Raw genomic sequence first — 24518 nt, forward strand, 5'->3', positions numbered from 1 at the left:
GCTGGACGGGGCTCGCGCATGAGCACGCCTAACGCGGCACATGCGCAGTGGGGTAACATCGAGCCACTTGCGAGCAGCTCTGAATCAGGCCCATAGTGTAACGTGCTTAAACTCATATGAACATTTGGGTTATTAGCAAGTTCAGTACAGTCATTATTGCAGAACTGATTTCTTGTAGTGTGTAGCTGTGTGAAATAGGGCTATTTAATGAGTACTGCATTCAACTGTGAATAATAATGTGAAAGTTGCCTTATATTGTATAGTCAACTGCCTTAGTAACATTATGCAAATTTCTGTATTATCATGCAAGTATTTTGCTTAATATGCGTAATCTGTGTTTTCCCCACTGAAATTGCATTAAGGAGGTTGCCTCATTGGGTGAGGCGTGTTATTTATGAAAGTTCCCTGCTGACCCTCTAATAAACCTGTGTTCACCAAAGACAAACTGCCTTGTCACCTTTTCATGTGCTTCCATTAAGGTGCCCATACATCTGCGACGGATCGTCGCGATGCAGGGCTGTGATTGGAAATTTCCGATCACCCACCATCGATGTTCTGCGATCCATCACCGGATCGCAGACATTTCACATGTTAAATGTCCGTGATTTGACAATTGCGATCATTTGTTGATCGTAATCGTCAAATCGCCGAAAATCCAACATGTTGGATTTCTGCGATCCTGCGATGCCGGGTTGCAGCATCGCGGGATCACGGCAATCCGTCGCAGATGTATGGGGCCCATTACTCTCACCTCTCCGCAAGTTGAATGAAGACCGAACCATAACACACAAGGTAAACTCTTTACTTTAATTGCAAGTTGGGGTTGCCACACTTCCTTAATTTATGATTGCAGCTACCTGTGTTAAAACACATTTCTCATCAATTATCTAGTTCAACACAGGTGACTGCAATTATAAATTTGGTAGGAAGTCCAGGAGTAGAGCATTTTCTACCTGGTGGAAGGGGTCATGTTGGAGGGTAGGCATCATAAGTGCAACTAATCGCAAGTGCAAAATGCATTTTAGTTAGAATAGTGGTTCTTAAACTCAGTCCTAGGACCCCACACAGTGCACAGTTCCGAGGTCACCCAGCTGGTGCACAGGTGTATCCATTACTCACTGACACATTTAAAAGATCCACAGGTGGAGCTAATTATTTCACTCGTGATTCTGTGAGGAGACCAGGAAAACAAGACCTGTTTGGGGTACTGAGGACCGAGTTTGAGAGCCTGTGAGTTAGAACATTAAAGAATTTTTGTTGTGCATATGTTGTAAAAAAAAAATACAAATTCTGAGGGAAAAATGTGCAAATTATATATGCATCGAATGGCACAAATCCACTAGGCGGTATTAATGAGCGAATGCACGATTACGATGTCGTAATCGTGCAATTGCTCATTAATCGTGCACTATAATGTCGGTCGTTTCCGACATCAATAATCGCCTGAACATGCTGGTCAATCTGCCGATAACGACAGAGTGGCCATGTTCGGGGATGAGGGAGGGTGCCTAAACTGATGGACTAATCGTTCAGTGAAGGCACTGCAGGGGATGGGGAACGACTATACGATTACGATATTTCCCTGGTCGCCTAGTGGCTGTGCGACTTAACTCTACATGTTCTTGCTTATATCAGTATAGAGCTGAAGATGGCATTAATAATCTGCAAAATGTATGTTGTACTTGGGTCCAGGCCTCAGTAGGGGCCCAGGAGTGGAGGGGAGGCATTATCCCACCCTTCAACGATAGCATGATCAAAGCACCCAAAGCAGTGGTAAGCACCATAGTAATGTATCCAGCACCCAGGCTTGCCCAAAGCCTCAGCAGCTCTTTACATACTCATGTAATAAAGGATATTCTATCCTCATTATGCCTATTTAGTAACATTATTTTTACTAAAATAAAGTGAAAAAGGGTGTTTTCCCACCCTTTTCACATTATTTTAGTATCACCTAAATTTACTAAAGGGCAATTGGAGTAGAATTTTACGAATTCTACTCCAAATCCTAATTATCACATATTTTTAGTAAGCAGATCACATTTCCCATAATTGTAATGGGAAATGTGATCTGGCCACTTACTAAAAATATATTGTGAAAAAATTCCGAGGGAAGCCCTGTGATAATAATGCCACCTGGAGATGGTGTTTTCCATGGTTTCCTCTGGTTCCCCGACTCTTGCTCTGCTCTAACAGGCAGGGCAGAGCCGAGAGCCGGCCCCAATGATCAGCTATGTTGTCTAAACAGACCACACGCTGATCACTGCAACAAAAAAAAAAACTTACCTGAGTCCAGGGCAGGTGATTTGAGCTCCGGTCAGCTGGTCTCCTGGCTCCTGCACTGCTACCCTGCTCCCCTGCTCAGCTGCTGCATTAAACAGCTGACCGTGTCACAATGCAGGATGGGAGACCAGCTGACCGGAGCCCTGGAGGGAGGACATCAACGGAGCAGCGATGACCTGACCGGAGGTAAGTGAAAGTAAGGGGGTGGGTGTAGCGGCGCATGCACAGCACCTTCTCACTGTGTTTTTTCCAAAAATTCAGTGAAAAGATTACGGTGGGGATTCGGAGGGATAGAGCTTTATCGCAAGCTCTGTCCCTACGAGGGATTTTTAATAAATTCCTTTGATATTTCCTGAATTCACAATGCGAATTCGGTCAGAAATATCACACTATAAAATCTGCATTTTAAATGCGGATTGTTGTAAATAGGGCACTATATGTTTTTCTGGGGCCAGAGTCTAGTCCAGTGTTTTCCAACTCCAGTCCTCAGAGACTTTAACAGTGTATGTCATATGCTGGCCATACACGGTGCGATGCACCGTGTAGTGCGACTGCCGATCCGTCAGCAGACAGATCGCGCTGTCACTGCCGGCATTCGTGCGGTCCCCGCAGACCGCACGATATGCCGGCTCCTGCCTCCACCATTTGAATGGGATCGTATATCACATCCCAGGTCAGATGGTTTTGCAGGAAGACCTGGGGATGCCATGTACGACCCCATGGGATCGCGCAGCACGATATCCGGTATGATATTGTGCCCATACACGGCACGATATAGCACCTAAATAGTGCCGATCCGTCGGATCGGCGCGTATATCGTGCCGTGTATGGCCACCTTTACAGATCTCATCAGTATCACAATTGAAATTATGAACACCACCTGTGGATCTTTTTTTTTATTCAAAGCATGTTATTGAAATACCTAAAAAAAAAAAAAATTACATAAATGTATTTAACATTACAAGCAAAAAGATCTCTCTGAATATAAGGAACATTTTTTTTACAATATATGAGGCATCATTACCATCAGGTCTCCTGTTCTGTATTAATGGTTGTCGACTGGATCAACTTACAGGTGTTGCAGCTAACTTCCAAAGACCACCATTCCAGGTAAGTGTACTGTCAAACCACCTCTTCTGTGAACTTAACTCCTGGCATGATTGACTTGCTGCTGATATTTCCAGCTTCAGTTTTCGGATGACTGATAACATGGTTTAGTGTAGCAATAGGGGAAAATCCACTGATTAATTCACTGTGCTGGGTAGATCGAAGCACTCTACCTTTTCAATGAAGCTGAATCTGTTGAAGTTCACATTTCTCTGCATGTATCCATTGCAGTTTCATCAGAGGGAAGGATCTCCAATGAGTAGAATTATTTCAGTTTGAAAGTCAAGTAATGGTAGGAAATGTCACAATGGTTTCAAATGCACATGGTGAATAGCTACATCTACATCTGGTATAGGAATTTCAGATCTATAATCTGGGATCTGGTTTCATTTGATAATAGTTCAGAAGAAAAGGCACGTTTGTCTGTCTATAGACTCAACTTAGTAGGCGGTTGCACTCCTTCCCATTGTCTCAATGATCCCTACACAAGTCTTTAGGGACACAAAAGGAAAAATTACAAGTGCACAACTCCAACATTACTAATTACATATATACATTTTGCAATAAATAGAGGTTTTAGCATAATCATGGCCAAGGTTATGGGCCTACCCACCACGTACAGGTAACCTCTTAGGGTAGGTCCCTAACATACTGGGACTAAAGTCCAGGGTGTGGAACACCCCCAAATTAGCCCAGCTGAGCCACCCCAGGGCATCACTCTAGTGAGAAAGGTTAAGTGTACAAGAGTGTTAGATAGATAGGAGCAGCTACTGCATATGTCAGAAGTGAGGTGAAAAATACATGTGTGAAAATGTTACATATGTCTAACCTTCACTAGAGCCTGCTAAAGTTCATTTGGGGAGTGACACGCACGGAAGATCCAGAGCAACTGCATATTCTATCCCACGGCAGGTAAACTCTCTGGAACTTTACAGACCCAAAAGAACAGGTATTTACATTCCGCTGTACACACCAGGCTATACCTTGTGGATGCTCATCTAGATAGACATTTGTGCAAACTACTACGCCGCTAAGAAGTCCTAAGAATCAATTTTATATACGTGCACACACAAATATTACATTGAGTTACCACTTACTACAAATAGGGGAAGTAAAACGCTTAGGCAGGTTCCCTTAATACTATAATATTACCTTCATTGAGCTTGAAGCTACAGAAGAGATTAATCTCTCCAAGTAGAATTTTATGTTTTATGTTGTTATATGTACGTGCCTTGTTGTATACCAGTATTAGATCACTTTTTCTATTAAGTAATTTTTATAATTGGCCTTTGCATAATTTATCTATACTGTAGTGCTTACAGCAATACCTTACTGGGACTACCTATGCACATTGGAATTGACCTCTGGAAAACAGTGGATGAGGTTTTACTACAGGGACATCGCAATACTGGTGAGGACATATTACTTACAATTGGATCGTTTCCACCCTCCACCTATAATTACGGGACATTTTCCTCCAGCGGTGCCCCAGTTTTTGTGGATTATGCCCCCACGCCAAAAGGAGCTATAGGTACCAAACTATCCTGTCCCAATCCAGCCCAGTGTTATTAATCGGAACAAGCAACAGTGACTTTTATTTCTGCAAATAACATGCACTTGTTTTTCCACCCTTTGGTTCTGAAAGTTCACAGCCGATACCATTTTATATCTGTAAAAAATGTTTGTGTTTGTATGTATATAATTTTTTTTTTTTCAAAATCTCTTTATTGAGTTTTCAAAAGTGATATACACAGATTTTTTCAAAAACGTAAATCATCTCTTCTACTAAGTAACTCTTGACAGATATACCATGAAAGAGTAAATTGGTTACAAAAATTTTGGCATATTGTGAGTAAAGAAACACGTTTAACTTTATATATAAAGAAAAAAAAATAGCAATATAGATTGGTACGTGCCTTATAAAAGAGATATTATGGAAATAGAGTGACCAATCTGTTATTATCAGAGTAATACTAATAGGGAGATATTTAACATTAAACATTAGATAATAGACATAGGGGAAACACAATAGGGAGGGAAAGGGGAAGGAAAATAGTAATACGTGTACAGAATTTCTAGGTTTTGAGATGTATTCAGTGATCATCAACCAGACTTTTAGTCTTATGAGAGTGGAGGCTTAAAATCAAACTAACAACTGGTTCTTCGGTGTCCCCCAGTAGAGAGCAAACTGTGCGGAAACATGTGATCTCGGGTTCCCAATAATTCAGAAGGTCATACATAAATATATATTCAAACAATACAGATATATATCTACCTTGTTTTTTTTTTGATAATAAATTGACCCAAAGTTTATGATAACTTCTTAAGGAGGAACCAATCAGTTTTTTCAAAAATTTTATTTGTGTCTGCACCTCAAGATCTAAAGATTCCACAAATCTCCCCCATTTGCGGTAGAATTTAATCACTCCCGTTTCTATATTTGGGAGAGTAGAATATCTGTCGTAATACTTTAATTTTAGCAGTAAATCTCTTACTTCTTGGATAGTGGGCTTAGAATGTGTGGTCCAGTGTCTTAAGATGACCTTCTTAGCCACAGTAATAGGTACAGTGAGGAAAGGGGTTAGTGATTGAATGTCGGGATTAGTCTCCCATCCAGCAAAGTTTGCAAATAGTAGGGCTAATGCATCTAGAGTGAGGTTAAGATGTAATTTATTGTTTAACTCTATCATTAGATTATTCCAAAACTTCTTAATCACTCCGCATTCCCACATGCAGTGAATAAAGGTGGCATTTGAATGTTTGCATTTACTGCAGGACCCTGATTCTGAGACCCCCATGTGCTTATGTTGAGAGGGGGCAATATATGCTCTGTTTAGGGTTTTGAGATGTACTTCTTGTAATAGGGAAGAACCTAAGGTGCGCATGGTGGATTCAAAATTATAGAATAGTTCTTTCTCTGTATTTATAGAGGGGAAGTCTGCTTGCCAGGATTTCAACGTTTTTGACCAAATTGCTTTGTCTTTCGGTGAGATTAATTCCCTATATAGAAATTTTGTTCTATAGGAGGATTTTGAGACCCGGGAAACTAGCAACATCAGAAGATCTTGTGAATGATTTAACATCATGGGAGGCGGCAATGAATGTATGTATATCATTTTTAAAATATATAATTTTTATTAAATACTTTTTGAACTAAAATTATTATGTATGTATGTATTATGATTTAAACGGATTGGTGCATCCGGCAAGATATTAATTGTAACCTCAGCGCTGCTATTCTATATATCTTAATTTCCCGAGATTGTTTACCTCTATTAAATCTGACCTCAGTAACTGGAATAAGTTATTTAGTTCCTGGATTGGTCGTATGGCTTCAATAAAAATTACTGTATTACCCTGACTATTGTACTTATGGCAGACGCTCCCAATACATATTCCCACTAGGATACCAAGAAATCTTCAGATAGAGATCTCACACTTTATCTGGGCAGGTAAACTACCCATGGTTAAAATGCGTCTATTACAAAAGCATTGTTCTTCTGGTGGTCTAGGTGCCCCTGACCTCATCAAATACTATTGAGCGACTCAACTTACCCCATGCATTCTTTGGCATGCTCCCCCAAATCAAAGAATTTGGACACATATTGAAGCAAATACCCTTTCAATATACTCCCCTTATAGCCTTCTCTGGTGTTCTCCCTGCCATTGTCCACCCACTATTACAATTCTCCATACTGTACGTTTCACTCTTTCTACTTGGGATGTTTGTTCTTGACTATACAATCTCTGCTCTTCTCACCCGCTGTTAGGGCCTGATTCAGAGCCGCTCGTAAGCGGCCGATCGTTCGCTCCGAGCAGTTTGCCCAACTGCGCATGCGTACGGATCGTTATACGCATGCGCGAACCAGTCAATGCGGTCGAAATTCATGTGTGAATGCCTGATAATTTGAGTGACAGGAGTAGGCCTATGTGGGTGGTAACGGGGGAAGGTGCTTGAAAACGGGGAGTGGAGATCCGAACGCAGGCGTGCTTAAAGGTCAAAACGGGCATTTTATGGGTGTGCATAATTAAAACAGCAGCGTCATTGACCACGTCACTGGGTTATTTTATAGCCAGAACTGCTCGCAAAATTGTGGTAGCAAAAACCAACCCCAAGAATAGCGAGCAGTTCATACCCTGGTCGATGTACTCGATTAATCTAATAAATAGCGGACATGACGTAGGATGCGAGCGGCCAGGGGGCGTATTTTTTCAAAAAACGACCGCAAGTTTTGTTCGCTCATTCAGACCTAGAGGCGTGAACAGACCGCAAAGAGCGAATGGTTGATTTGAATAGCCACCCCTATTTTCTGGACGAGGGAGTGCTAATTGCGTCCGGCTCTGAATCAGGCCCTTAGTCCCTCTATGGAATAACCCAGATTCCCTCCTGGAATGAATCATCGTTCATTTCACTTTTGGACCAAACCCAACATTCTTTTTCCATTGGATTGGTCTCCTCTACAAACTTTCCCAGAATTGTTTGATCTTCAATCCCAATTTTCTCTTCCTCATAAGGTATTTTACCAATTTCTTCAAATTCGTCACTTCTGTCAGACTACGAAAAAGTCAAATCCAGATGTAGATAAAACTCCCATAGAATCCCTTTGCCAACACCATCATGCCACTAGAGGTCTCATTTCTACAATATATCAAATACTTCTGTCGCATAATCAACCTCAGCAGGAAGCCCATGAGATAGCTTGGGAGAGAGATGTAGGCGAGACTCTGACCCCCAATGAGTGGTCTGACATTAGAGCTGCAATTTCCAAAAGTTCAATCTCAGTAAGAATCAAGGAGAACTCCTATAAATTATATTTTCGATGGTATTTAGTTCCTACCCTTTTACCCTCAATATATCCTACTTCCTCTGCGCTTTGTTGGAGGCTGTCAGGACAATCAGGAACCCTGTTTCATATTTGGTGGTCATGTCCTCATGTGCAACAATTTTGGCAAGATATTCACAAACTGATTAGAGAGGTGACCGGTATTCAAATCCCAAACACCCCTCTATATACCCTTCTTTCTTGCCCCATCCCGAGTGCTACAAGTACTTAGTAGTTGATTAAACATATTTTGAACACCGCTAAGTGTATGATAGCAGCCCAATGGAAGTCTGCTACAGCCCCCTCTCCAATTGCTACCATTAATGCTATTTGGACTACTTATAGGATGGAACATATTTCCTCAACTTGAAATGACACCCCTGACCACTTCATAAAAGTCTGGACCCCATGGACCTCTTTTTATAAGGCTGAACCTCCACTTACAACCATTTAATCCTACTCCCAGATATAGGCTTTCTTTTCTTCTTCTCTTCCTAATAGATTTATTCAGGTTTGACTGGCGCAACCCTTCTTTCCTTATCCACTCCCCTTTTCTTTTCCTTTCTTCCCTCTCTCTTTCTACCTCTCACATTCCTTTATTTACTCTGATGTTTTTTTGTAAATTGCATTTTTCGCACTTATTGTAATATATTAAGACCTATTTGTTGTCTTTTCAGGCACTTTGCTTGATGCTCATATATACGCTATCTCAATATTTATTGTTTTATTTTATGTACGACTTAAATGTAACCTAAAAATCCTTCATAAAAAGATTTAAAAAAAAAAAAAACAGAAAAAAGAAGTGTAGTACAAGATATTATAAAAGTAGGTGTAGTACACTAGTAGAACCACAAGGTGGTGGAGTTGTTATACAATAGACAAACAGAATAGTATACCGAATGTATTCAGTAAGTTCCTGACGTAGATTATGTTATGATACAAAATAAGTATGCATGGATGTGCTTAGAGTGAATGAATATTAATTAGGTATTGTCAGGATTCTGCCTGGGATTGGCTGTTACTTACCACAGCCATCTTGGCTGAATCACCTGATAGATCCTTATCCAGTTGTAGCTGGGGGTATAAACAGGACTCCAGGCTGGGCCAGATTAACAATGGGGCGGATGGAGCTACAGCTCCAGGCCTCCAAATAAAAATAGGCCCATCATCATGACAGCATGATGTTGACTGACCATCTGCAAAAATTGTATTTCTATTTACCTCACAAAATACAGCATTTTTTTCTTTTACATATTTACGGAGACATTGGTGTTGAGATTGTAGAGGGTGTATATTCCCATGTGGCTCTGGCCACACCACACAGCCCTGGTCACACCTCATCTGCTTCTCTTAATAGGCCCTTGATCATTTTCAGCTCCAGGCCCATGTGGCCCTCAATCCGGCCCTGACTCCAGGTGAACAGGTAATTGCCTGATCAATTTCGCTAATCCCAGATGGTTGCTGTTTGCTTCGTTCCAGGCTTCACATGCAATCTTCCAGAGACTCTCCCAAGTGGTATTTCCTGTGTATATTCTGGACATATTCTAGTGATTATTTACAAGTGCTATATCCTTGTGCATCAGTGCGACAGAACATCGTTACCTGTGTGCTATTTACAAGTGTCATATTTTGGTGCAGCAGTGAGTCAGTACACCTTGTCTGTCTGCAACTCCAAGTGCCACCTCTTGTTGCACCGGTGCGTCAGAAGTTGCACATTGTGTATTTTGTGCTCAACTCTGTGTACAGACACGTCATCCAAACTGGTGCAATCATCACTCTCCTTCAGTGACAACAGTATAGCCTTAATTTCCCTCATATTAGCAGCAGATCCTCACTTCCCTTCAGTGTTATCTACACAGCCTACTCCTCAGTGGGATTCTCTTTCTCTGATCTCTCACAGTGCCTCTTCAGGAAGCTTTCCTAGTGTGCTTCTTTGTACAATTTCTACAGAGATTATTTAAGCAGTGGGCCATAGCGGTGTGTCTTTATCTATTCCCACTCGCATCGGATCCCTGACCAGGGGACAGCGATCTGCTTGCCCATATCCTGCTTGGAAGCGTCACTGGTGAACACCTCCCAGCAGGTTAGACACCGCACCCTTGGTCTGGGGGTAAGTGGATAAAATCACCTGGTAGGGGAGAAAGGATTAGTGTGAGGTAACAGATACTGGGATATAGTGGGAGGATAACTGCGGTCACCGAAGAGCACTTCTTCAATTATAAAGGATCTGTCCGCAGTCCTGAGCTTAATAGACAGAGTAGTAAGGTTAGTCCATCTCTGATATGAAACAGATGTTTGTGGATGCTGCTTGCCTCTTCTCCAAAGTTTCAGCTGGCTCGTCTGCTGCGCTGTGGAACTAGGGATCGGCTTTAGAGTGTCTGAGTCAGATGGTCCAGCTTGTTTCTGCACAGCTTTGGGCCGGTGAGATGTGCAGGGTTGACGCAGATGAGGCATCTCAGGTCCAGATAAATGCAGAAGACCCCAGGTCTAACTGAATGTAGCGGCTCCTGGCAGACAGATTTCGGTGAGTACGGAGGGACACTTCACTGGCAGATCCCAGTCTACAGGACGTAGTCACCGTTAAGGGTTCAGCTGTGTTTAATGGTGAACGGTATAGTGGCTGTGTGCCTCTGGGAGTCGCGCGTCTTTAAAGGTCACCGGCAGGTCGCGTAGCTTTAGCCCAGATCGCGGTATATACTTGAAGCACAGCCCCGTCATGCAGGTGTATCCAGGGATCGGTGCTTTGCTGTTTTCACTGTGTTTTGTTTGCCTCAGAGGGTAAGGGAGGAAAGAGAAGGCACCAGAAAAAAGTATCCAGAGGTTAGGCCGTGACATGGCGTCAGTTTGCCATTAGGCCTCAAATTTTGCAGGCTGGATTCCGGTGGAAGTACAAGTCGGCGCACCTAGATATTGAGCTCAAAGGAGAGAGTTGTTTTTCCTCTAAGTGATGCTGTATATTTAGTCTCTGTGAGGACGGTTTTACTCAAAGATGAGCTTAGATTCAGCAGGGGGGGGGAGACGGAGGGGAAATAAAATGTGGCCATCACGATGCTCCACCCACCGGATGTCTCCAGAAGTAGTTTTGATATAAAATATGAGTATTAAATACATTTGTATAAGAATGTCAATAGATATCATTTATGCTGCATAAACATGGTCAGATTTTCTTAAAGATCTGAACGATAACGATTGTAAAAATAGTTCAATCGTTCATATTGTTGACATGTTGGGTATGCATCGACCAACTATGCACGTTCCCGCAAGTTAGGTAACGATATCTGACATCGACTGTGTTTACTGCAAGATTTGGACGATTTCATTCATTTTAATTAATGTCATAAATCGTTCATCATTGATAAAATCATTCAAATCGTTGATGAAATCGTTCGTTATTGTTCAACAAAATCGATGATCTGACAAATCTTACCGTGTGTATGCACCATTAGAGTGGTCTAGGTTGCTGCATCCAAACTCTAATTATGCCACTAAAGGTCCCCATACATCAGAGATTGATTGCAGCAATCGTGCAATCTGTAATCGATTGAAAAAAAGAAAGATTTTTATACACAATTGATTGCAAATTGCATGATTGCTGCAATCAATTGCTGATGTATGGGGGCCTTTAGACTATAATGTAGATAACTAAGATAAACAAAGCTCCATGTTGAATCTAGCTCCGATTCAGTTTTGGTTGAATTGTTATTTGATATATGAAAAATGTAAACTTCATTGCTGCTTGTGAGTAGACTGTCTGAAACCAATGATTATTAATTGGCTGGTATCTATTGGTTTAATTGAGATTTCTATAAATAACCTTAAATATGATGGAACACCTAAGGGAAATATATGATATATAAAAAGAAATGAAATAATTCTTTAAACTGGTTTAGAGAGACTATTCTGACTCAGTAACCAGGCTGTAAGTGTAAGGCCCCTGAGATAATCCCTCTGTGTATATCTGTATTGAACCAGTACTTACACCAAGAGACTTTGGCCCTGATTCAGACCCACTTGCAAGCGGCTGTCCGCTCGCAAGTGGGTCGATGTTGTGCACTGCGCATGCGCACAACGGCGGGAGCTCCGTCGTGCGCATGCGCCAGACGCGACGAGCGAAGGAAAGTCCTTCGCTCGTTGTGTCTGATCAAAGGGGGCGTGCTGTCGATGTTGATTGACAGCACGCCCCCTTTGGTGGGCGTGCCGGAGGCGTGCCTCCCTGACGGGGGCGTTCCCAAGGGAACGCATACCGTCAGAAGCCGGCCCACTGACATCACTAGTGATGTCAGTGGGAATGATTTTGGCTCTGATAGAGCCAAAATCACTCCGGGCCTTGCGGTTGAAAACCTCAACCGCAGGCTCCGGCTCGCAGTTTCGATGGTCGCGATGGTCAAGACCATCGCGGCCATCAAACTGCACGCTCGTATAGGCTGTGGGTGGTGACCCACAGCTATACAAGCGTCCAGGGGGACGCTCCATAGTTATGGAGGACGGCCCTCATTCAGAGCGTGCGCTCTGCTCAGAGCGTACGGCTCTGAATGAGGGCCCTTGTCAGACAGTGTCAACTCAACTAGTAAGGCACGTATGAAGAATCCAGATGAGGGTTTATTTCAAGCTGATATTCTTGTAATTATGCATAACATAGTAGGTGAAAAGATGATAATTTGCCAGAACTCAACAAGAAGCAACTGAAAGCTAAAATGGCAGACACACACAGCTACAGACAGGAAGAAAGGAGGGGTAATGACATCAGATCTTATCTACAGAAAACCAGGAAGGACAAGTTTAACAAGATGCAAAGCCTTGCAATGGTAACATGACAATAACTAACAGCATATGAAACACATATACAGTATATCGTGGGACATGACAAAGACCAACACGCAGCTAAAGACTAGACCAGTGGTGGCCAACCAGTCGGAGGCAAAGAGCCAAAATAATATATGTAGTCAATAGAAAGAGCCGATAGCATGCGCGTGCCTACGGTGCGTGGGCAAAAAAAGGGGCATGGCCTGTCCCAAGGCCACGCCCCATTTTGGGGCGCACACCTTTGGTATGACATTTGCAGGAGCATGACCTTGTCACACCCCCATTTTTAGTCATGCTGGGGGTGAGCCCAGGACATTAAAAATAAACATTTTATATAATCTTCCCAATTTACATTTTTCACTGTTGAAGTGAAAGAAAAAGCCAGAGCAACATAGGAAACATTGAAATAGCCATGTTCACATAAAATACATATTGAAATCCAGAACCACATACAATACATTGAGAATGCCAGTGCCCATTATGCTGTGCCCCCTGTAGTTGTGCCCCATATGCAATGCCCCCAGTAGTTGTGCCCCTTCTGCAATGCCCCCTGTAGCTGTGCCCATTAAGCAATGCCCCCAGTAGTTGAGGCCCTTATGCAATGCCCCTGTAGCTGTGCCAATTATGCAATCCCCCCTTTAGCTGTGCCCATTATGCAATCCCCCCTTTAGCTGTGCCCATTAAGCAATGCCTCCAGTAGTTGTGGCCCTTATGCAATGCCCCCTGTACTGTGTCCATTATGCAATGCCCCCCAGTAGTTGCCCCTTCTGCAATTCCCCCTGTATCCGTGCCGCCAGCACTAGCTATGAAGAAACTTACCTCTGTGCTGGCACCGCTCCACGATGTCAGGGCTCCCAAGTCCCGATGTTCCGTCGCTGTTTCTGCCGCCGCGCCGTCGCTGCTGCTTCTTCTTCTGCCGCCTGGTGGATCTAACTGGATCCAGCAGACACGCGGGCTCCTCACATCACGGGTGATGTCGACGTCACCCGCGCACTGCATTACTGGGAGCGCTGACCTCTGAAGCAATCAGAGGCTTCTTTAGCCTCTGATGGCTTTAGAGACCAGCGTTCCCAGTAACAATGGGGGTCTGCCGAGCCACGAGCCGCATTAGAAGCTCAGAAGAGCCTCATGCGACTCGACAGCCGGGGGTTGGCCACCGCTGGTTCACAGCACGGGTTGAAGGACCCATATAGACGGCTGATGAGTGTTGGAGCTTGCCATGGTGGTGCAGCATATATCATGTGGTACCCAGTCCACAGCGTATAACTACATGGTACGAGCAATACATGCAAAGTGCCTTATGTTTTACACTTTTCTCTTTAATTTAATTAGATCATTGTCTCTGCATGTCCCGTTTTTAGTATGGTACGTTAAGCAAATATTTATCAAAGCGGTTCACTGCAACAAGAGAATATTATAAATGTGGATTTTCCACCAATTATATTTCATTTTGACTATAATCAAAGCAGAGCAAACCCCCACTCCTCTCCGTTTTCTGCCCTTACCGGATAGATGACCATCTCACTCTCCTCTCCCTCAGGGACAGAAGCAGCTTTTGTCAATCTCTGTCACTGCACCAGTACTGAGGCAAATCTGTGCCCACCAAGAACTGCTGCTAATATGCAGCTCCTCCTCCTCAGCTCTTCACACAGGTATTCCACACGCGCACACACACAGGTATACCACACGCACGCACGCACGCACACACACACACACACACACACACACACACACACACACACACACACACACACACACACGTATACCACACGCACACACACAGGTATACCACACGCACACACACACAGGTATACCACACTCACACACACACAGGTATACCACACTCACACACACACAGGTATACCACACTCACACACAGGTATACCACACTCACACACACGCGAATCATCATGTGGAATCCTATTTGGTTAGGGAAGGGGAGTAGGGGAGGCAGCAGAGGCTGAGCTTGGGAGCTACACTGCTGCAGTGTAAGCTAGCAGTTTAGCTCTCTCAGGTTGGCAGCTGCAGGCGTTAACGGGCATGTAAATCTGGCGTTCCTGCAGTGCAGACAGTGAGAATTACAGGCGATCTGCTAATGAGTGGTCCAGTGCACACCTGGACCACCCCTTAGTTTCGTCTATGGGACCAACTGGAAGGGCCTCTCAAATATGCTAAAGGTAATGCCAGAACGTGTGGCTTTACAGTAGCCCTGAGCAGAGGCCTATCAAATATGACAAGCCTCATTTTACAAGTCCCTATACATTGCGCACAGTAGTAGTGCCCCCTATGCAATGCCCACAGTAGTAGTGCCCCCTATGCAATGCCCACAGTAGTAGTGCCCCCATGCAATGCCCACAGTAGTAGTGTCTCCTTACATATGACACACACAGCAGCACTTCTGCCCCGCTTCTGCCGCTGACATCTCTTCCAACACCCACTCTGGGAGTATAGAAAAAGGCAATTGGTGACATATCTCCCCAGGAAATCTTTCAGGATATTTCCCCATCACATTAGCAAAGAGATGGGACTTAAAGCCATTTACCTCTATTCTTAGGGACTATAACATTAAATACAGGTAGGACTACCCATTCTCCATCTTGATAACCAGGGTGTGTCTTTTATACATGAACCAACTTCATATTTTTAGAACCAAAAAGGTCACAGAATAACCTGGCTGGATAAAAGAAAAGGAAGCTACAAGTGAGAATGATTACAAACAGAAAATTGACGGGCCCAAGCAGTGCCCCCTGTCCTTTGGTGCCCTGTGCCGTGGCGCATGCCACATTACTCTAGTTACGGCCCTGGTAACCATGGAGAACAGTTAGGACGGGATGCATCAATGAGAAAAATGTGGTCAAACCCCGAAAATACGGGTTTGACTGCATTTCTCATATGCACCAAGCCCCGGAGTGCGATGCGCTCCAGGGCTTGGTTGCGGCGGTATCTTCCTGATGGCATTACCCATAGAAGCCTATGAGCTTCTGTTGGTAATGAGTTGAGAGAGGAATCCAATTGAATCCCTCCCAGCACCCTCCGCGGCGAGTGCGATGCATCCTGCCCTTAGGGGCCCATTTATCAAAGATAATTTGAGGTAAATTCCCCGAAAACACCTGTTTTCGGGGGTTTACCTCAAATACTAAGTATCCCCCCGGATGTATAAAGGAGGGAATGCAGCAGGTATCTCCGATACCTGCTGCGATCCCTCCATTGCCGCCAGCAGCCGCCTCCCCCATAGGTTTCTATAGAGAATGCGATGCTGCCAAATGTATCAATATCGGAATGCGAAGCATTCCCAATATTGATCCAGCAGCTAACGCCATCTGAAGATAGCGTTAGCCGTTGTAGTCTATAGGGACTTACCGCATTTCAGCCAGCGGAGGGATCTCCCAAATCCCCCCGCCGGCAATGGGCGCCGTTCATGTGCAGATCGCGGGATTGCGCATGCGCAGCAGTCCCGCATGCACTCTGGCCACATCGCAGGGACGGGCTCCTTTCGGAGCCAGTCTCCCTGCATGTGCCGGTACATACATTCAGCCGGTATGATTGCATTTTGCAATGCGATCATGGGCGGTACTGGATGCCCTGATCACATTGCATAATGCAATCATTAATAAATGGGCCCTTAGTGTCCTCTTTCTCTCCAGCACTCTTCCTGGGGTTTCAGGTGCCATGAGTTCTTATAATTGTGGGAGCTATTCTGCAGCCTCTTGCTAAATGGTGGGTCAGAGTAAAAATGCCTATCTCCTCTGCGCTAGTCATATTGTCCATCTTGCTGACTCGGACTGTTTTGAATACTGTTGATTTATGTTCATCAGACCTTGGCCTTCACTTATTTATTCTGTAGCCCTCCTGCTGTTCCATCCACTGTCAGCACTTTCACATCAATAATATTTGATTGAAATTTTTTAGTGGGGGTACAGAAAGAAAAAAAAAGGTGAGGGGAGGGGGGCATGGCCGAAGCAAGCAGCCGGAGCTACTGACATGGACTACTCCCATTATTCTAGCTGCCACCAATCCTACTCTAGAATTGACTATATACTTATTGGCCATCGCCACCTCCATCTGGCCCAGGCTACCTCGATAGGAGTAACTACATGGTCAGATCATGCCCCTATTAGTGTTGACCTCTCTCTCGCTCCTTCTAGCCCTATCTTTAGAGCATGGCGTTTCAATGAATCATTGCTGACTGACGACTATTGTAGAGTGCAGCTTTTAGAGGCACTAGACGTCTATATTGAATGTAATGATAATCCTGATACCTCTAATCTTACCATATGCAGGGGCTGGTTGGCAACTTTCAGCCTGGGGGGCAAACACAAGCAAGTGGCCTCTGCTTTTCTATCAGCACACTGTGAAACATTCCAGAACTTGGCCCAGATAGGGTAATGCCATCTACATATGGCATTATCCTATAGTAGCCCATGGGGTACAATTTAGCAAATTCTTCTAGAGCGCGGTGCTCCGGATCTGATGGCTGCGCATGCACAGTGTTGTGCGCCGTGGACCTGAACCAAGAAGCAGTGTGATAGTATTACACTATGACACTGCTTCCAGCTCTTTAACAGGACAGGCTCTTATCGGAGCCCATCTCTTGGCAAGAGAAGTTTAGTAAATGTATGTGAAAATATTAATATACACATTACAAATTTGGCCAAAAAATATTTATCACATCCAATTTAAAAATGTGGATTGTGATAAATATGCCCCTTAGTAATAGAAAATTGTGCTTACCCGCTCTCCTTAGGTTCAGTTTTGTGGCGTTGAACGCGATTGATCCTCCATCCATCCACACTAAGGGCCATAAACAATTAGCTGCGAAAAAAGTGAAAACTTAACGTCGGAGAAGTTTTTGCACAATTCACGTGCATTGGTGCAATATATTTGCGTCTTTTTTTCTATGCGTGCTCCCATTTTTCGCACTACAAAGACATGAAAATGCATTTGCACGACAAACTAGCGAAAAGTACAGATGAATTTGGGGAAATCTGTATGTACCCCATAAAAATCCTAAATGACATAGGAAATCAATATATAAGTGTATTAGTCACCCTAAGAAAAGTATTTGGAGTTCTTAAACTGAGTTAAATGGCTGTTTTATGCATATTTGTATAACATTGGAAAAATAACACAAGTTTTTTGGGCCAAAATAAATGCTGCACTTAAATTAGGTATACATGAAAATGGGTGCAAGTATATTTTGCGTCCTAAAGGTGCGTGGAAAAATACACCTGGTGCAGCCACCTACAATGTTTAAAATACATGTCCCATCCATAGAGCCCCCCAAAATATCTGACCTTTTACTTGAAATCCATTTTCCAACACTTTTAATATTTCACCCCAAAATGATGTCATTATTGGCCAAATTAAGCCAATTAAAAATATATTTTTGCCTAAGTTGCCATTAGGGACATAGGGGTCCCCACATTTTTAACCAAAAACAGGAATTTTGCACATTTTTTCACCTGCCCTGAACCCTGAGAGGGTGAAAAGTTTTTTTTTTTTGTCTATGGAGTTTTTGCACATGAAAAAAACTTTGGCAATAGGATTACACGATACGCACTTTTGTGCAAAAACTTTGTACCTGTGAACACTTATCACCAAAACATGGCTTTTCGTGGCTAATTGGATATGGACTTAATTCTGAATGCAGCCACCAGCCATGCTGTAAGGGGAAAAGGGCACACATGCGGGGAGGGAGCATAGGCACATGTGAGTAAAGAGGGCAGAGGCACAGATGGGAAGGGTTGTGTAGCAGAAATTTTTTTCAGACAATAATGAGAGAGACTGAAGGGGAAAAGGGGACAGTGGGAGAGACGGGAGAGGGAAAGCGGACAGTGATTGACACTGCAGGGGAGAATGGGTCAGTGAGAGACGGCAAGGGAAAAAGGTGTGGGGTCTATTTACTAAGCAGTGTTAGGAGACAGAGTCAAAAGTGATAAGGTGACGGCCAATCAGCTCCCAACTGCCATCTCACAGGCTGTGTTTGAAAAATGACAGTTAGGAGCTGATTGGCTGGCACCTTATCACTTTTCACTCTTTCTCCTAACACTGCTTAGTAAATAGACCCCACAGTGAGAGACGGCAGGGCATAAGGGGACGGGGGAGATACTTCAGGGGAGAAAGGGACAGTGAGACAGATTGCAGGGTAGAATTAGCCAGTGAGAAAGATTGCGGGAAAGAAGGGGACAGTGAGAGAGAGAGACTGCAGGGGCGAAAGGAACTGCAGGGGAGAAAGGGACAATGAAAGAGACTGCAGGGGAGAAGGGGACAGTGAGAGACTGCAGGGGAGAAGGTGATAGTGAGACAGATTACAGAGAGAGAGAGAGAGAGAGAGAGAGAGAGAGACTGCAGGGGAGAAGGGGACAGCGAGACAGATTGCAGGGGAGAAAGGGACAGTGAGAGAGACTGCAGGGGAGACAGGGACAGAGAGAGACTGCAAAGGAAAAGGAGTACCTCTGTGGTGTGGTGTGCTCCGCAACTACAAGGCCAGCCTTCTTCTGTGCCATGCCAATGAAAGCAGGGATTTGGAGGAAGGAAGAGAAGAGAGGAAGAGAGCTGGGAGCCGGGATACTGCAGAGCCGAGGAAGTGATGCTGATCTGGTGGGGTGGGCTGAGGGAAACATGTCTGAGAGGAGTTTCCCAGGGCAGGTTCCTCCATCATAATCCAGCCCTTTCTGTAATGATCCCAGCTACTGCAGACTAGCTTCACTGTGCCACAGCCTGACACTGACAGCCAGACGGGGCAACTTTCCTGGCTGTCAGGCATAGTACACAGACAGTGCTGCTGCGGCCCTAGTTCTGCACAATTGTACTGGCCTGGGTGGCAGATGGCACCCTGCCCCCCCAGCCCAGCCCACCACTGACCATATGGGAGGCACATAAGTGTGTCCTGAGGGGAAAATGTATCCAATTAGGCTCTTTTTTAAAGAAACGTGTTGGCCAAATAAACTCCCTGTTGCAAACAATTCATAAGCTGGAATCTGTTAGAGACACCCTTTTCCTTACTGGAACTGGAGGAAGTCATCAAGACTACCCCTTCTGGTAAGAGCCCTGGCCCCGATGGCTTTACCATTAATTACTATAAAGCCTTCCGGGACAAACTAGCCCCCCTGCTCCTGAAAGCTTTTAACAATATCTCAGACAATTCACCCTTTTCTAAACAATCTATGGTATGAATTCCTAATGATCTATACACCCTAAATGTCGCTATTTAGCGTTATAAGTCGCACAAGAAATAATTGCTTTCCAGACTTTGATTGTGGTTCCAAAGCACAAAAAGATATTATTCAACAAAAAGCATATAGTTACACTCTGTGATCTAAATACAATTAGCGCAAACAAATTATACAATCACTAGGTACAGTCGAATACATACGCATGCGCTCTGGATCCAGATTTCCGGCATCAAAGGTGAAGCCTCCGTCAATAGCAAGAAAATGATGACTAACAGATTCAGAGTGCCTGTATATGTACCCTCACAGAGGTAGGCAATACAATAGAACAAGTTGGCATAATCCCATTGGTTCTTCTTCCTGGTTCTTCTGTTACGATACAGTTCATAGGTCAGTTTGCATTGTAATAGTTCAGCTTCCAACAGTTCTTTGTGTCCGTTTTCCCACCAAAGAACAAGTCTAAACTGGCTACATTACAGAGTACAGTTCAATGCCTCTCTCTCTATGATCCATAATTCCCAGATGCATGTTGCGATTTCCTTGCCGATGGAACCGGAGATCTGCAAACAAACAGTGGATCAGAATGGCACCAAACACAGTCTGTTTATCATGTACTAAACCCTAGATATCAAAATACCTGCATTTCACAATAGATTTGATAACATATAAAAACCTTTAATATCAACCTTAATGCTAGGGAACCTTTCTATGTAAGTGTGCAATACATAAGTGTAAGGATATTAAGAAAAGACGCTAGTTAGCGTTGTGTGTCTACGTGTTTGTGGAGTGCACCGTGGCACGTGTTTTGCATATTATATGTTTTAGTAAATGTATGTATTTATATAATGAGGACTTTTAATAGTGTTCTATTGCATGGGAATCACACAACGCTAAATAATAACATCGCCAAATGTACTGGTATTATGTGAGATTTGCTAAAATGGCGTTGGGCAGCCATTCGCAAAATGGCGTCTTGTTGCCATTCGCAAAATGGCATCGTGCAGATTTTAATTTTAACAGATACTGTCTCAGCCAATTATCCGGCTTAGACAGTCCACCCTTTGATAGCCAACAACATGCTATCACACTCTGATTTTAAAATTTTAATTTAGGCTTACACTATGAGATATTATTTTATGTTATATTATGGGATGGCACAATGTGGTTCTTAAACCATCAATAATGTGTCTCTGGGAGGGACATAAAACTACCCTTATATGCACACCGCGGATCTTGGGAGATCATGGGAAAGATGTGGGGATGCACCTAACCTATAAAGGAAGTCTTGAAGGTGATAGGGACTTACATTATTTAGGATGTTTAAAATAACATTTAATAATACATTTCATGCATGGCTAAAAATTATACATCATCTGATGGTACACTCTAGTTCAGGGTTGTAATGCAGTCCTACATTTACCTCAGTATTCATATTGTTACTACTAACCACCATCATAATTTCATTCCTTCGATTTACCTTATCTTCACATTTTCCATATTTCAACACAGTAAGAACACATTTGACACATAAGCCAATTACTATGATGACAGCCAATATGAGGATCAGGAGTTTACCTATGCTAGCAACTATTTCCTGGACCCACTCTCCTAGACCGGAGAACCATTTCACTGGGTTCAACCAAGAAACTCAGTCCTCTACTTTCTCCTCTACTTCAGCCACTGAAGCATTATGGTTCTTCTGAAATTCCCATTTTAACTGCAGAATTTCGTCCATCTTCCGGTCTATCACCTCCTTGGGGTCATTTGTATTATTCGTGATGTACGTGCAACACTTTTTACCAAATTGGGTGGCTAAGGTCACACAGTACCCTCCAATGACAGCTGTTGAATAATTTAATACTAATGTGTGTTGCACCAGTTCTTTCTTGTAGGCCTGTAACTCCTTACCTGTCTACCTAAACGTGTCATCATACATCTCGGTGATATTATCTATTAATTTAGCAAGGTCTTGAATATCTCTGAAATTGAGTGTACCTCGGGCGATCCTGGTGGGATCCAATGTGACTAAAACTTGAAAGCCAGTTGTCTCACTAATCAATTGTGTGGCTTTATGTACATCACCAGGTATCATATTTCTTTTGTCTCTGTGTTCATACTGTGTACTGTGTGTGAAGATATGGTGATGGTGTGTTTTTATGAATACCAAGCATTTCACCATGTGTAAGGGTCATAACCTCTGGGAGTACTCTTCCCAGATAACACAAACCTTCGGAACTCGGAGAGAGACACTTATATGCTTTCCTTCCACATAGAAAATATACATAATCGGGGAGAACATAAGGAATAAAATGCATCATGATAATCCAACACATTTCCCTAACAAATGATTCTATTTCAGGTTCTCCCATCAGGCCAGTACATGTTTCTGGTTGTATAACCCTGGCACAGTACCCTTCTGGTATTCTACCAACCATTTCTTTGATGTCACTTAGTGTGTACCGATACCAGAAGTGTCTCCCATTTGACCTAATTGTGCTTAACAGTTCAAAATTTATAGGCTCATAATCTGCTCTTAGTGAGAAGGTCATCGTCTGGTTATTCCTAGTCACCTCCCAACTTCCTGGTTTATTGGAGTTGGTGATGTTCAAACATAAAAGTGATTTATCTACTTGGTACTGGTGGAGTTTAAAATGAGGTGGCTTGGTGTTAAGAAATTTTCCATCCAGCGTCTTCCCTTGTTGTAATTCTAAAACCTCAGAGATATTTAATGGAAACTGCACTAACACTTTATTATGCTGACCCTGAGGCACATGAGAACACACCCAACAGTCAGTCTGGTTTAAAACTTTGCCCACCATAGTATGATAATCCTCTAAAGGATACCCACCCCAATACTGGTTATACTTGGTTGGCACTGCTGTATGCAATTCTCATCAACTAAGGACCCACAAACTCACAAATACAATAATCCTCAGACAATAGACCTTCACATGGTCTCCGAGTTTCCAGAATAACAGATCTCTTAATTACTGTACTGGATTTGGTCAGATACCGCCCTTGTGACTGTATTGCTCTTTTTCCCAACTCCACTCCATCGATATCACCCTCAGCTCCACTCTCTGTCCTCTGTTACAGAAACCAGAGATCCAGAAACAACTCAGGATGATGAAAACACAAAGATAACCACAGCAGACCACTCCATTGCTGAAAACAATGATTTACAATATTCTTTAGCTCAGGTATCTCACTGTAACCTTTAACCCTCCCGGCACAGACTCGCAATTGACAGGTCTACGTTATCGGTCTCAATTCCGCCTTATCTCTTCACTGGTTGGTTGACCTTCTTACAGTCAGTGGAATGGACCCAGGTATCTCTCTCCCACTTTCAAGGATGTTGTACTCGTCAGCAACACTTGATACGGACCTTCCCACCAATCGGTCAAACAACCTGAACACAAGAAATTTTTGATCATAACAAATTCTCCAGGTTCAACATCATGACAGTTTGTTTCTGGCATATCATGTGACAACAATTTCAGTTTCTGCTGTTGCTGCTTTAACTGTTACGCATTGTTATAAGATACCTTACAGTAACCTCGTTGTTACTTTTCAAATCTTCCTGCGGACTTACAATCAAATGAGGTTGCCTACCAAACAGTATTTCAAAGGGGGGACAGATTGAGAGGGGATCTAGGGGTTGTTCTGATACTATGAATGACAAGTGGTAGTGCTTCTGGCCACCCCAGTCCAGTTTCTGCCATGATTAAATTATTTTTAATAGTAAAGTTCATCCTCTCCACCTTGGCACTGGCTTGCAGTCGGTAGGGGGTGTGAAGTCGTGTAATTGTAGCATTACTGCCTCACAGCACTGAGGTCATGGGGTCAATTCCCACTACGGCCCTAACTGTGTGGAGTTTGTATATTCTCCCTGTGCTTGCGTGGGTTTCCTCCGAGGTTCTACGGTTTCCTCCCACACTCCAAAAATATACTGGTAGGTTAATTGGCTCCCAACAAAAATTAACCCTAGCGTGTATGTGTGTTAGCATGTGATAGGGAATATAGAGTGTAAGCTCCACTGGGGCAGGGACTGATGTGAATGGCCAAATATTCTCTGTAAAGCGCTGCAGAATATGTGTGCGCTATAAAAGTAACTGGTAATAAATAAAAATAAATAAATAATAATTAATACCCATCAGCTTACACATGTTTTGGAAGACATCACCTGTGAAATGAGTACCCCTATCACTCTCAATAATCCTAGGGATACCGTATCTGCATACAAACTCCTGAACAATCTTCTTAGCAGTAAACGCAGCAGTATTAGTGGCAGCTGGGTATGCCTCAACCCAATTAGAAAACACATCAGTGCACA

At 43.4% G+C, this 24518-nt stretch overlaps 1 long non-coding RNA gene across 1 annotated transcript in view; it reads right to left on the reverse strand.

Moving 5' to 3' along the window:
• Nucleotides 1-3674: 3674 nt before the first annotated feature.
• LOC148519957 (uncharacterized) overlaps nucleotides 3675-24518 on the reverse strand; it is a 41284-nt gene continuing 20440 nt past the window's right edge. The window contains exons 2-3 of the long non-coding RNA XR_015878895.1: nucleotides 17745-17825; nucleotides 3675-3878 (exon numbers count right to left, since the gene is read on the reverse strand). This is a non-coding gene — a long non-coding RNA (uncharacterized LOC148519957). The remainder of the gene's footprint in view (nucleotides 3879-17744; nucleotides 17826-24518) is intronic.

This window comes from Taudactylus pleione, unplaced genomic scaffold (genome assembly GCF_031769625.1).
Source record: "Taudactylus pleione unplaced genomic scaffold, aTauple2 ptg000179l, whole genome shotgun sequence".
NCBI classification, from domain to species: Eukaryota; Metazoa; Chordata; class Amphibia; order Anura; family Myobatrachidae; genus Taudactylus; species Taudactylus pleione.